This window comes from Ornithorhynchus anatinus, chromosome 2 (assembly GCF_004115215.2).
Source record: "Ornithorhynchus anatinus isolate Pmale09 chromosome 2, mOrnAna1.pri.v4, whole genome shotgun sequence".
Taxonomy (NCBI): Eukaryota; Metazoa; Chordata; class Mammalia; order Monotremata; family Ornithorhynchidae; genus Ornithorhynchus; species Ornithorhynchus anatinus.
Window position 1 is genome coordinate 109,443,786 of NC_041729.1, and position 15,252 is coordinate 109,459,037.

The window sequence follows — 15,252 nt, forward strand, 5'->3', positions numbered from 1 at the left end:
ATGATCAGGAGGACTAATTCTCTGGAGAAGACACTAATGCTAGGAAAGGTCCAGGGAAAACGTGGAAGAGGTAGACCAGAAGCTATATGATAGAGATCATAACAGTGATAACGGAAGAACTGTCAAAAAGGTTGCGGATTATGGCAGAGGACAGAACATTCTGGAAGAAGTATATCCATGAAGTCGCTACGAGTCGGAAATGACTCTATGGCACTTAATAGTAAAACCCCAGTGCTTGGCACAAAGTGCTTAACAAATACCATTATTATTATTATTATAGGGCTCTACACACAGAAGAGTACTGTTGCCTGACTGAAAATTAATATTTAGCCAATCAATGGTATTTATTGAGCATTTATTGTGTGCAAAGCTTAACATACCCTTTTTCATCCCCCATCCCCCTCTTTCTACCACCCAATGTAAGTGCACAGGAATTCACCTTTAAGGATTCTCTTTGGGTTTTGTTTTGCTGTTTGTTACATCCCCTCTTTTATTGCTTTATCCCTGCTAGACTCTGTTGTTAGATATAAAAATGTCTAAACTGTTAGTATTCTTTTGTCATTTGCAGGGCAAAATGTTTTTTGTTAATCACTCTTTCTAATGAGGGGTTATTCGGCCTCCATTTTGCTCTTGGGGAAACTGAGGGACAGGTTTTTAATTTTTTTTATGATATTTATTAAGTGCTTACTATGTGCCAGGCATTATAATAAGTTCTGGGGTTGATACAAGCTAATCAGGTTGGACACGGTCCCTGTCTTACATGGGGCTCACAAACTCAATCCTTATTTTACAAATGAGTTATCTGAGGCTCAGAGAAGTGAAGCGATTTGTTCAAGGTCACACAGCAGACAAATGGCAGAGCCGAGATTAGGACCCCCATCCTTCTGACTTCCAGGTCCATTCTCTATCTTCTAGGCCACATTGTTTCTCTGAGTGACCTAGCCCAAGGCCTAATAATCATAATGTTGGTATTTGTTAAGCGCTTACTATGTGCAGGGCACTGTTCTAAGTGCTGGGGTAGATACAGGGTAATCAGGTTGTCCCACGTGAGACTCACAGTCTTCATCCCCATTTTACAGATGAGGGAACTGAGGCACAGAGAAGTTAAGTGACTTGCCCACAGTCATACAGTTGATAACTGGCAGAGCAGGATTCGAACCCATGACCTCTGACTCCCCAGCCCGGGCTCCTTCCACTGAGCCACTACTAAGCCAATAGTTGGCAGGGAACATGCCCGTGCTTCTGTTATTCTTTCCAAGTGGTTAGCACAGGGCATTGCATTCAGTAGGACACAAGAAATAGGATTTGTACTACTACTATTTAGGGGCATATCCAGGAGGAACCCCAGAACCTTTGGAAATTTGGTTCATTATTTAGTCTGCTAAGCAACATGGTCCCTGCTGGTTTTTTTTTAAACTTTTACTCTTTAGCTTTATCATTCCCGAGTTGTTCTAACCCCTTTTAAAACCACGTAATTCATGTTTTATACAATAGCATCAGAGAATATTATTTTATTCTTTCTTACTCTTAAGTGAAACATTATGAGAGCTGGAAAACATGGGGAAATCCTTCCAGATTTTTATCTAAAACAACTGGAATCACTGAACCTCCAGAAATGCATCAGGTTCTATTCTATGGGGACACAAAATGCATGCATGTGGAATACTCTGATTAAACACTTTTCTGCATATGAATATGTATAAAATTAGGGAAAAAGATCCTCAGAATTGGATCTCGCAGGATAACACAAAGTGTCATATATTCAGATTTAGTTTATAGATTTAGGGAAAACCAGAGGTTGTGGAAAAAATTGCTTGAGGTTCAGACAAATTTCAAACCCTAATTAAAACCTGAAAATGTTTAAGTAAACAGATATTCAGCCCCCTTTAGACAATAGCCATTCACAGAAACCAAATAGCTTATGTAAACATATCAAATACAAAGGAAACTGAAATAATAATAATGATGGTATTTAAGCGCTTACTATGTTCAAAGCACTGTTCTAAGCACTGGGGGGTACAAGGTGATCAGGTTGTCCCATGTGGGGCTCACAGTCTTCATCCTCATTTTACAGATGAGGTCACTGAGGCCCAGAGAAGTGAAGTGACTTGCCCAGAGTCATACAGCTGACAAGTGGCGGAGTAGGGATTAGAACCAATGACCTCTGACTCCCAATCCCAGGCTCTTGCCACTGAGCCACGCTGAAAAGAAGCCCCAACTTTTTCTGTTAGGAATTACTTTTTACTTCCCTGGCTCTGGCTCGTATCTACTGTATGACCTTGGGCAAGTCACTTAACTTCTCTGTGCCTCAGTTTCTTAATTGGTGAAACAGGAAATTCAATACCCATTCTTCCACCAACTTTGATGTGAGCCGCATGTGAGACCTGATTATCCTGTATTTACCCCAGTGTTTAATAAAGTGCTTGGCACAGAGTAAGCACTTAAATACCACAATTATTATTATCATTAATAAAAGAGGTAACTTGGAGAGAGATCTCTTTTACTATTGCTTGGTTGGTTCCTTTGCACATCGCCACATGGATTTGCTATCACAGAACAGCCTTCCCTTCCTGTTTCTCTAGAAAGTGATGTCAGTAAATGGCAATAATGCCAATCAACCAACCACCAATGGTATTTATTGAGTGCTTACTTTGTGAAGAGCACTGTACTAAGAACTGGGGAAGGTACACCACAATATAGAGGTGGTAGACAGGATTCCTACCCACAACAAGCTTACAATCTAATAGGGGAGACAGACATTAAAATACATTACAGATAGGGACAAGCAACATATAAGGATATGCATATAAGTGCTGTGAGGCTAGGGATCGTTTAGACTGTGAGCCCATTATTGGGCAGGGATTGTCTCTATCTGTTGCCAAATTGTACATTCCAAGCACTTAGTTCAGTGCTCTGCACATAGTAAGAGCTAAATAAATACAATTGAATGTATGAGTTACAAAGTGTTTAAGGGGTACCAAAGTGCATAGATGACACAGAAGGAGGGCAAATAGTTGGGGGAATTAGAGGTTAGTCAGGGAAGGCTTCTTGGAAGAGATGTAATTTTAGTAGAGCTTTGAAGATGGGTAGACAGCCTGAGTCTTGGACATCATACTACACCCGGGTTGAATGTTCTGCTCCTGGCAGGCACCCACCTCCAGGCAGGCTGCAATAGAGCCATATATAAGTAGCTCTCAGTTGCTGCTCTATGGTCCAGATAAGTGGCATTTTTCCTTGAGCCTCATCTGACTGCTGGTTCCTGTTTGTGTATCATTAGTTTTGACTTCTACTTTGTAACTCTGTTATTGATCTGCCTTTGGCCCTAATATCTCTCTGCCTGTCTGCTTGTTCTGTCTTCCAGAAGCCCTGCTCTTTACTTTGCCAACATTCTGCCTGAGCCTCTGCCCTTTTGATCATGCCAGATGTTATCTGAACTGCCTTATCCTCTGTTCTTAGGAAGCCTACTAACCCACAAAGATTTGGGTGATGTAGTGCCTGTTTGCAGGTCTTTTTTCTTCATGTTTTTTCTCTTCTACTCCACCCTCCTCTTCTTCTCTTCCATTTTAAGACACATTTAAAAAATCCTCTCTCCAAACTGGTTTTCCCTGATTACACCTCTTCCCCCTTCTATCTCAACAAAGGAGAAGAGAGCTGCTGAGGGTGATGTTATCAATGGATTTTCCTGCTTCAATCCCTCTGGGAAAAATTGTTAGATCAAATAGCCCCACTCTTTCAATGAAACACAATTCCCACAACTTTTTTTTTTTTAAAAGAAGGCTGTGCTTCTGGGAGTGACATCTAGGGTCAGCTCTGCTTGAATCACTACCTCATCTCTTCTTACTGCTGAGGAGAAGAGAAAGGGAGAAGTTCAAAATGTTATCACACCACCACTATACTGGAGCTTTTGTCTCTAGAACGTAACAAGTTCAGCTCACAAAAGATGGGAAAGAGGGTTTGTGAGAGCTATGAGACCTTCTCCTGATTCGAACAGCATTTTGTGGGCCTCACTGGTGCAGGCTGTCCTGCTTTGGAGGGGAAGAGAATGCCTGTAATTTGACTGAATTCAGTTCCCTTTTCTAGGAAAACACAAAACATACAATGTAGTCTTCCACTGATCAACTGAGATGTCTTCTAACCACTGATGTCCAAAAAAGAAAAAGACAATATCTAATCCAACTGTCCTACAAAGCAATTCTAAAGGTGAATGGTTACCATTTCCAGATAGAGTAGCAGTAATGTTATTTTTTAATTTCCTACTGAAGGCAAAGCACTATTCTAAACAAGGAAGAACACATGGGTGAGAGTCCTGGTCCCTAAGAGCCTGACAACCTAAGAATAAGGAGAGAAGGGCTGACAGATTAGGAAATATGAAATGATCAGAACACAAAAGCAAAGTAAAAGATAAGGAAAACGATAAATACAAGATGAGCAATTGGTTACCTGTGGCTAGAAAAGCAGAGTTTCAGGCTCTTCGTTGCTCAGGATCCAAGATTCACAATGGTCACAGCTGCCCAACGTCCTAAAATTCATGGAGGTCTCCTGCTGCCAGTGTTTATATCCTTCTCGACTCCCCTGGTACAGGGTATAAGTCAATGGTTTGGGTTCACTTAAAATAAAATTAAGGCATTTTTTGGAATAGGATCATCTTGGGGTTTTGGAAAACACACAAGATTGTCAGATACTGAATTTCTGAATGATCCAATTGAAGCCAGATATCTGGATGAGTAGATTTATACAATTATGAAGAACCATAGTTAAGTATACTTTTTAAAGTTAACTCACTTAAATTTGCACAGCTGGGATTTTCCTTTTTTTAAAGCTTGACTCTAAAGTTGATATTCCTGTTCTAGCATTAGAAACAGAAATGAACTAACTTATGTTTTTGTGCTAATAAGAAAAAAGTCCCTGATTTTTGACTTAAAATGCTGTTTTGATTCAAAACTAAACTGGTACAGAACATATCATACTTTATATGTTTAAGTTCCCTGGGGAAAAATCTGACTTTATCATCTTGCCTGAGCCAGACAAAATCTGCATTAAACTATATTTCAAGTAAAAAAAAATACAAAACACTAAAGGTTTGGAAACAGAAAGCTAAAATTAAGCATGGAAGAGAACCTCTTTTCATGGCACTGAGATTATTCTTCTAACCCAGGTGCCTCAAACTGAGCTTTCCCTTGCTCCTCTAATTGATAACTATCAGACTCCACCCCCTTAACCCTTTGACTTTTGTGCTTTCCTTTCTGGACTACCACTGCTTCAGTGTTCAACCTTATTCACTTCTGGTTGACCTGGAGGTCCTGAGTGAAGCTTCCCCACTGGTATTCAACCTTGGACCTTATTATTGTTCCACTTGTCTGACCTCTGAAACGCTGAGTTCTAACAAGGTGATCTAAAAAAAAAAATCACTCATTTCTCGGTTTGGTTTCATGGCCTGTCTTTTTAACCGCTTTCTGCCGCTGTTCTTTTCTCCATTCCAGACCACCAAGTGCTCGCCTTTAGTTTGTCAATTTATAGTGCTGTCATGGTTTCAAATGCTATGGCCATTATGGGGGAATACACTCTCCTGACCCCCCGAAGCAACTTTCTGTATTTCAATTGTTAACTCATTAGGGTGGGGAAGAACAGCTGAATGGAAGATGCTCGTTTCCCACAATTGCCTTCAACATGCTGCTTGAGTTTCTTCTCTTCCCCCAGATGAAAGGAAATGGAGAGGATGCTACAAAAATGAACTCCAGTGATTTTACATTTCTGTATAAGGGAGGGAAGAAAGTCGCTAAGTTTCTTCAGGACAGTTTCTAACAGTTGAAGTCAGTCCACATCAAATTCTACCAGTAGCTAAGGAATGGAGTCACTTGGAGATTCAAAGTGAAATAAAAATTGCCATAACTTGGATTTTTTTTTAGTGGTGTTTAAGTGTTTACTATGTGCCAGATATTGTTCTAAGCTCTGAGGTAGATTGATACAAGGTAATCAGTTTGGACACAGTCCATATCCCAAATGGTGTTCACAATCTTCTCATTTTATAGATGAGGTAACTGAGATATGGAGAAGTTAAGTAATTTGCCTAAAGTCACATAGCAGACAAGTGGAAAAGCTGGGATTAGACCCTAGCTCCTTCTGACTCCCAGGTCTCAGTTCTATCCACTAGGCCATGGGATTGCCCAGGAGCTGTCTGAACTTTCTGAAAAGTTGCAAAAATATAGAGAAAAACTCTAGGAAAAATGCAAACTTCATCAAGAGATTTCTCTGAATTAGGGAGCCTGTGCCCTGACAATGTCATGGGCAGGAAATTATCAGAACAAATTCATTATTGGGAAATACTCTTGAGGAGAAATTTGATTTTGGCTACCATACAAACTTCAGTATTGATGATGTTATATTAGTTTCATTCTTCTGCCATTTCTTTGTAAAATAGTCCTTTTACCCAGCGTATGTCTTTTTCTATTCTTTTAATGCTTCAAGAAGCATTTTCAAAACTTGGTGACCACTGCCTAAGAAAACCCAGCACCATGGATCAGCTCTTGGGTTTTGGCATTTTCAGTGGAAAAAGAGCAGATTTCCTCACGGAGAACTATATTGTTAATGAAACGGTGCCTGTACCCCAGTTTCTTCATGCTCCTTCCACAGACTGAAATTCTGTAACATGGTGTGGAACCATAGTGCATTTTTAAAAATCAGGCACTGGCTATTAGGAAAAGGAAGAAAAACAAAGGAACATATCTTCCTTTAATTCTTAGGTTTTCAGATTTACAAAATGATTATGATGGTAATGATTTTCAGATACAAGAAAGCCAAGGAGCCAAAACCCAAGGGTCTATCTGTTGTTCTGATTTTTTTTTTAGATAGCAGCCACTAAGTTTTGGAAGCATTTTGCAATTGATTTTTATGAGAAAGCTCTGTTAATATAACTTTCATTTTTAAGTTGTTGGCTATTGGGGCTGAAAGAAAAGGAGATATGGCAGCAGTTAGTATCTATGCCTTACACAGCAACTGTTGAAGTAGGTGATTTAAAACTGGGAATTATAATGGAAAATAGACCTCAATAGGCTTTAATGGAAAACAACAACAAGAACAAAAACAAAACACCTTCATTTACTGAGCCTGCATACTGTAAAAGTGGCCCTGAAATTAGGTAACAAGAAGAACAATTATGGTATAGTTATTCCTAAAGTCAGGTTTAAAAAGTTATATTTATGTATAATACTTAACCTAAAGAATGATGTGAGTTGTGCATTCAAACATTTTGGTGGCCTTTGTTGAAATCATATATTACAAAAAAAGGCATTCTAGAATTTGAAGTGATTCCCTAAAATGAAACTAAAGATAAAAATGAAAGTGCTCAGCCTATTAAATAGCATTAGTGGTGTGATGGGAAAAAAGCCTGGGTTCTGAGCCCAGTTATATCACTCCTGTACTATGCAACCTCAGGCAAGTTAGTTGACCCCTCTGTGCCTCTGTAAAATGGGGAAAATAATAGCTGCTCTGCAGGCATTTTCCTGAATCAGGATGTTGAGAGGTTAAAATAAGACAAGTAACATGACATGAATTGGAAAAATAAAAGGCTACACAAATTCAGTGTTTTTTGTCACCCTGTAAAAATGAGAACCTTGGGGAAATAACTATCCCTTTATCCTTTGAGGTTATGTTGAAGATGACGAATCTTTCAAATATATACAACGGCTGAGTTAGCATGGGCAAAATCAGCATTTATTCGAAAAAAAAAGCAGAACCCACATGTTTGTTTAAGATGCTGATAGAAGCAGCCTCCTATTTTCAATCCTATAAAACGATGTTTTGACACTAGTGCTTTTTGCCCCAATTTAGCAAAAATTGGCTGAAAAGTATGTGAGGCTGAAAGACTGAGTTTTTTTGAATCTGTGATATGAATGCTCTTGCAGAACTCTTCATAGACCCAGGAATCTGTTCAATTTGGCTCCCTCCTTCACCTCTCTCCTAGCCTATCTGGACTAAATTTAAATACTTGTTCAGACTATCTGGGGTGGAGCAGGGTAAGGGAACAAGAATTGGCATTGGAAAAACATGAAATACTTCATTTCAGTCCAGCGGATGAGATGGAAACAGGTTCCTGATATCAGGAATTAATGGAATTAGTTGAATGTGGTGCCAGAATCATTTTCTTCATTTTCTGATTGTGAACCCTCCAAATAGTAAGTAAGCAATTAAGTTTTGCTTTACTCATGCTTTTATCACACACACATTTTCCCCCTTAAATAATATGCCTAACATTCATTTTCGGCCAGTGTTTCTCTACTGTAGAAAGAACTGGAGTTTTCAAATTGTGTTTCCCCATTTAAAACGATCAGAATGAGGTAATATGTTATCACAATGTAATTTGAGATTGTCTGCAAGATGCCATGACAAAAGATGTCCTGATTAATAATAATGATGGCATTTGTTATGTGCTTACTCTGCGCCAGGCACTGTACTAAGTGCCGGACTGCATACAAGCAAACTGAGTTGGACACAGTCCCTGTCCCACATTGTGCTCACAGTCTCAAACCCTGCTTTACAGATGAGGTAACTGAGTCACAGAAAAATGAAGTGACTTACCCAAGGTCACACAACAGACAAGTGGAGGAGCCGGGTTTAGAACCCATGACCTTCTGACTCCCACTCTTGTGCTCTATCCACTTCACCAGTAGTAGTAGTGATGGTAGTAGTAGTAATAATAATTAGTAATAATAATAATAATTATAAAAATATCTTGAGTTTGTATTTTTAAATGTATTTTTTATTTTATTCTGACAACACCACTTTACCCCCATTTTACAGATGAGGAAGCAGAAGACCAGTGACAAAGCTGAGAATGCAACCCAAGCCTTCTGAGTCCCAGGACCAGGTTCTTTCTTCTATTTTTTCTGCATTTTTTTTTTAAAAGATGGCTTGTTACTGTGACTATCTATAATGGAATAAGAATTTGTATGCTTTTTTATTTATTTACTTTTTTAATTTGAGATTTCAGAGGCACATTATTTGTATTCCTGAGGTTTATGTTGGGTTTTAAAAAAGTTTTCTGGCCATCCATTAAATTCCAGGGCCCTCCTCATTCTCAGATAGTAAATCTGCACTTGATCTGGGACCAAACATATTTTGATTGTAAATAGAAAGTCTTCTTTTATGAGGATGTTCACTTCACAGCTTGAGCAGTGTAATTTTTATACAGGTCTCAGCAATCAATAAAAGAGCCACAGGAGGAATGATTTATCTTGTTGGTTACAGAGACTGTCACCGAGAGAAATTGTAAAAGATCAATTTACACAACCTGGTGTGAGAATGTTATTGATATAACACGGTTGATCAGTTTCTGGTTGTCTGTGGGCAGTCACTGCAGAGCAAGCATGACTCTGGGAGAGGCCCACTAGTCAAGATCTTAATAGACTTGGTGGGCCATAAAATGGACCAAAACACCAATGGAGGCTCCAGAATCAGTAAGCTGGCTCAAGGGGGAGGGGATTGGCTGAATCCCGATGGCTTCGTTCAGCCGTGTCATGCTTCCGACTTTTTTTTTCTTCCTCCGCCTGGGAGAACTGTTCACTTGGAGCCACACGGCTGTAATTACAAAGAGCCCTTTTAACTACAGGTCACAGGACTTGGCTCTCTTGACAGGAAATAAGGAAACAAGCTACCTTCCTGAAAAAATTCAACCTTCCACTTGTCCAATTAGTTAAATGAAGCTGATCATCAGTTGTGGGCTGATCCTTTGACAGTCTGCTAATTGCAGTTGGTACATTAACTATGTTTTAACTATTGTGGCAAGTGATAAAATAAAAAAATCTATGACTGACTTGGAAAGTATAGTGGGTTAGGTTGGCTTTCTTTGTTGTATATATATATATGTGTGTGTGTATGTGTGTATACATATTATATGGTAAAATGAAATTCTCTGCAACCTTAAGATTTTAATTTAAGTGATTTATAGGAGTTAACTTTTTTTTTACTATATTAAAGTGCCTCTCCTCAGTCAAAAGGAACATATTGTCTTTTTGGTCCCACCTTCAGAATGTCCTTGGCATGATTCCTTGCTAAAATATACCATGGAAAATAAATATCTGGTTACAACGTTATATATAGTCAATTGTCAATTATGGAGCTTTTCTCAGAAGATAAAAGGTTTGTGAAATTGCTTTATTTAGTGACCTGCAATTCTTTAATATTATTATAGAAAAAAAGAATTACAGAATACAGAAACACAACCAGTTGTTTCCTCACTGAAGGAAGTTATTACAATAATATCACCAGGCGGAAAGATCCAGGGACTCATCTAGGAAAATAAAATATTGTTTTCATGTGTTTAACCTGTTAATTATAGTAATCGAGCATATACTATAAATCTTGTAACCTGGGCAGGGAAGCAGGGATTAGAAAGGCAAAGCTAAGACAAGGATGATTAAATTCACACTTCCTGTTCAAAATTTTTCAATGTCATTACAACTTGGGCTCATCTGCTGCTTTGTTCCCTATCCTGGATTTCACATTTCCACCCAAATTTCCAACCCAATGATTTGCATTTGAAGTCAATCCTTAACCGCAACCATTGCTGTGGAAAATATCTGCATTTACGGAGACACCAACCAAAACTCTCAAGTGGAAAAAGGTTTCATGCTTTCACAGCACATACTGAGAAAGGTAATGCTGAATTAGTTTCATGACTACCATTTGAACAGAATTTAATTGCTAAATGTCCAATTAGTATTTACTAGCTTTTGTTTACAGAAGAGTGAATAACTGCGATTTTACATTCATATTCCTGTATATTAGAATTTCCTAATAGCTCTCATTGTCTTTTCATTAGATAAAATTATTCTTCATATCTCTATGTTCATTACAAAACATGCTTTTCCTTTATATTTCCAGGCCCTGTCTGGAGTAAATAGTTTCCACACTCACAGTGGTTGTAATGTCTGATCTTTGCTTTAAGGAACAAATACTTCTGCATCCCCCTTCTTGGACTGGAACAGAAAATAAGATCCAGCATGCCTACTCTTCCAGCTTTCTGAATGTGTGCCTCCTTTCCACCAACCCAGAAGAACAGTCTATCTAGGCCTCAAGTTTTTCTCACACATGGAGCAGTCCAATGTTTCTACATTTCCAAAGCTCCCACCCATGTGATTTCTTTTGGATTTGCCTGACTAGCAGACCTTCTCTCTCCTATGCCAAGTTCTAGATAACCACCAATACACCAGAGACGTTGTACAACTGTCATTCTCTTCCATACATCCATCCTCTCCCCCTTAACAAAAATCAGCCCCCTAAAGCCTCCTACAGATCCAAGTTAAAATGTAATTTCCTGCTTTTGATAAGTGAACACTATCCAGGCAGAACAAAACAGAGCAGTCCTAAACACCTGACTCTTCCCAAGTCCCCAGCATACCCATTTGAACCAGGCAGAAAACTTGATTTTATTTTCTTTTTTTCTGAATTGTTTGACTCAGAAATACAGCTCTCAACCTTAGAGGCACAAAATGAATAACGTCCTAGCTGTGAGACCAAAATTTAACTCCATCAAACCAGTCTTTTTGTGTTTGTAGTTTGGGGAGTTCTCAAACCTCGTAAGTTTGATCTCCAGCCAGTCGATTACTACCTGGGCGCTCTCCAGGGCCATATGGATTTCGGTATGCTTTTTCTACAGTGGGAGAGAACCAGTATTCCCTTTCTAAGTGCTCACCACCTCTTCTTCCCTCCCGCCGCCCCCCCCCCCCCCCACCACATGAAGCTGGTCTGGATTTGGATCTGGAAGGTTTATCTTGACCTTCATAACATGAGTCAGTTCTGTAGCATGCAGGGAAGAAGAACATAAAAATGAACCCAGTCATCTCTTTGCCTTTGAGCCTAAACTGGACTGTATATCACCATCTTGGTTTGCCAGATATTCTAGGCAAATTTGGAAAATAATGTCTCCTTATACCTTACCATTTTATTGAAAAATAATCCATGTACATCATGGTGCCCCTAAAAGCACAGCTGCCAATTCTATTGGGAGGATGGGGGCTATAACCTCCCCCGGCTGTTTCAATCAATCAATCAATCAATCAATCAATCCATGTTCTTCATGGCTAGACATTGAACTAAGCCCTTGGGAGAGTACAGTGCTAGTGAGAGATGCATTTCTCTGCTTACAGTTGTATGGGTGACACATACTAAAATTATCTACTGATAGTGAAAACCAGAGAAAGAATAAATGTAATGCAGGAAGCAGTACAAACTTTTTAGGATGAAAGGGCTGAATTGTTTGTATGTTTGTTTTATGATATTTGTTATGCGCTTACTATGTACCAGGCCCTGTACTAAACACTGGGGTGGGTTCAAGTTAATAAGGTTGGGTGCACTCCCTGTCCCACATGGAGCTCACAGTCATAATGCCTATTTTACAGATGAGTTAACTGAGGCACAAAGAAGTGAGGTGAGTTGCCTAAGGTCATTCAGCAGAGAAGTGGCAGAGCCAGGATTAGAACCCAGGTCCTCTGGCTCTCGGGCTTATGCTTTTCCCAATAGGCCATGCTGTTTCCCCAAGAACGATAAACAAATGATATTGAATAAACAATTAAATGTACAGGTAAGTATGTAAAGAGCATAGTTAAATAAAAATATGCATGTAGACATGGGTATTGGTCTCTTTGTGCCTGTTTCCTCTGCCTCGCTCACCCTAGGTCTCTGGCAAGAACTTACAATCAGCATTGAAAAGATACAAAGTGGTGACTTGCTGGATTGGTATCTCTTTGATTACTATTCCCTTGGAGACCCCACTCGCCTAAAATTCCTGCCCTCTTCTCATCCACACACGCATAATGAAAAGTTGGTACCTATCTTTAAAAGTACCATTTGGAAAAAAAATCCTTAGCATAATTCCTTAACTTCTATATGTTACATACCATCATAAAATTCAATATAGATTTGTTTCTTTTCCTTTATTTTAGAGTATGAGGCCTCTTTCTGTGGGAAGTGGATTGGCTGGAAATATCTAAGAAAAGTAATGAGCCAATCAACATTTTGTTTAAATATTGAACTTTGCTGCAGTGATTTGCCCCTTGATGTACCTGTCCCAGTGTCCAAGTCTTCTCAGTTTTCTAAAGCTTTTATTCAGGAAGACTAACCATGTCCTGATTGCTGCAGTAGTAGTAGAAGCAGTAGTAATTGAATAGTAATATAGTAATATAATAGAGGCAGGATGACCTAGTGGAAAGACCCTGGGCCTGGGAGCCAGAATACCTGGGTTCTAACTCTGCTGCTTGCCTACTGTGTGATTTTGGTGAAGTCACTTAACTTCTTTGTGCTTCAGTTCCCTCATCTGCAAATGAGGATTCAATCCCTGCTCTCCCTCCTACTTAAGATGTGAGCTCCAAGTCAGACTTTTCTTGTATCTACCCCACTGCTTTGTATAGTGGTTGGCACGTAGTAAGCACTTAACAGATACCACAATTATTATTAAGTTACTAAGCACTTAAAGTTTGCAGAGCAATGAACTAAGTGCTGAGAAAGAATACACAGGAATTAACAAGGTCAGTGTCCTTGAGGAGCTCAGAATGTAAAAATACAAAGGGAAAGGAGGCTGATGACAGACACATGAGGGCGGAAGAATGAAACACCAAGATGACAGAAAGACCCAAAGATAGTTCAGTACCACACCAGCTGTCATAGCCTTCTTGAGTTTTTGTGGAGGTGGTGCCAGGCTGAAGTATTTTTCTCTGTCCCACTGGACATTCATCCACATTCTCTCAGAGCAGGCCGAATGGAGGCGGGCCTTGGTGATGCAGACTAGAACCAGGGTGGGATCCCAAGGAGGTGGTGAAGTGGTTGGGTAGAGGAAGTTGCTGAGAGCCCTGAGAGCCATGAGATGGGCTGAGCAGTCCAGCTGCAGTCTGGGAAGATTTTGATGATGATGGTAGATTTTCTGTTGTTGGCTTCTAGTAGTCGTCTGCCATGCCACGTCGTTCAAGACTGAGCTCCATTAGGTTTTGTGCCTACTAAAAAATGAAGAAATTTTAGGTTTTGGTGTGGGTCAAATATTGATTGCCTCTGGTGGTGCTACACTGATCAAGGTTCATATAGATTTCACTGGTGACCTTCAAGACTGCTCTCAGTACCATTTTGCTGCCTGCCTGTCTCTGCCACTTGCCTGTTGTGTGATCTTAGAAGTTCACCTAACTTCTCTTTTTCTTTATGTGAAAAATGGAATTTAAGTACATGTTCCCCCTCCTATTTAGACTGTGAGCTCCATGTAGGGCAGGGACATTGCAACCAACTTGATTAACTTGGACTTCCTCTAGCACTTAGTGGTGAATGATTAAAAGTAAGTGCTTAACAAATGTAACAGTTATTATCATTATTATTATTCCTGGCTTTCCCTTTTGGGTGGTGTTCATAGGTCATCGTTTTATAATTTTGTTATGAGGAGGGAACATGTCTGCTAATTCTGTGGTGCTCTCCCAAGCATTTAGTACAGTGCTCTGAATATAGTAAGTGCTCAATAAATATGATTGATTGATAATGCTGATTGTGATATTTATTAAGCTGTGCACTGAACACCATATTAAGCACCAGGGAAGGTACAAATAGACAATTCAGACACAGTGTCTTTTTCGTAAGGCACTCACATTCTAAATGAGAGAGAATAGTCATGTAGAACAAGGAAAAGTTGTAACCACTGTGAGATCCCCACAATTCAGTAATTAGCCTAACTGCATGGGAAAACAGCCTGAGGAGAGGGGATCCTCTAGAAGTCCAACCTTCCAGGCTACCATCTTTGAGAACCTTTTAAACTTTCTAATAATAACAATTGTGGTATTTATTAAGGACTTACAATGTGCCAGGCACTGTACTAAGCGCTGGGGCGGATACAAGCAAAGCAGTTTGAACATAGATTGGGGCTCACAATCTTAATTCCCATTTAACAGATGAGGGAACTGAGGCCCAGAGAAGTGAAGTGACTTCCCCAAGATCACACAGCAGACAAGTGGCAGAGCCAGGTTTAGGACTCATGACTCCCAGGCCTGTGGTCTATCCACTTGGCTATGCTGCTTTTAAAGATCTATGAGTGTGACAGTTCTGTGTACATGGAAATAGTTCTGATGAATCCACTTCTCCTGCAAGGGGTAGAACTGGTCCCATGCATTGTTAGGCAAGAAGGGGCAAGAATGCTCTAGCCAATCAGGAAGCCCCTGGTGAATCTGGAGCTCAGGTTGGTGAGGCTCCTCCATGCAGGTGTTACCATGAAGGTTTCAGTGATAAAGA

At 39.7% G+C, this 15,252-nt stretch overlaps 1 long non-coding RNA gene across 1 annotated transcript in view; it reads right to left on the bottom strand.

Moving 5' to 3' along the window:
- Window positions 1-13,441: 13,441 nt before the first annotated feature.
- LOC114809095 overlaps window positions 13,442-15,252 on the bottom strand; it is a 62,774-nt gene continuing 60,963 nt past the window's right edge. The window contains exon 3 of the long non-coding RNA XR_003756855.1: window positions 13,442-13,985. This is a non-coding gene — a long non-coding RNA (uncharacterized LOC114809095). The remainder of the gene's footprint in view (window positions 13,986-15,252) is intronic.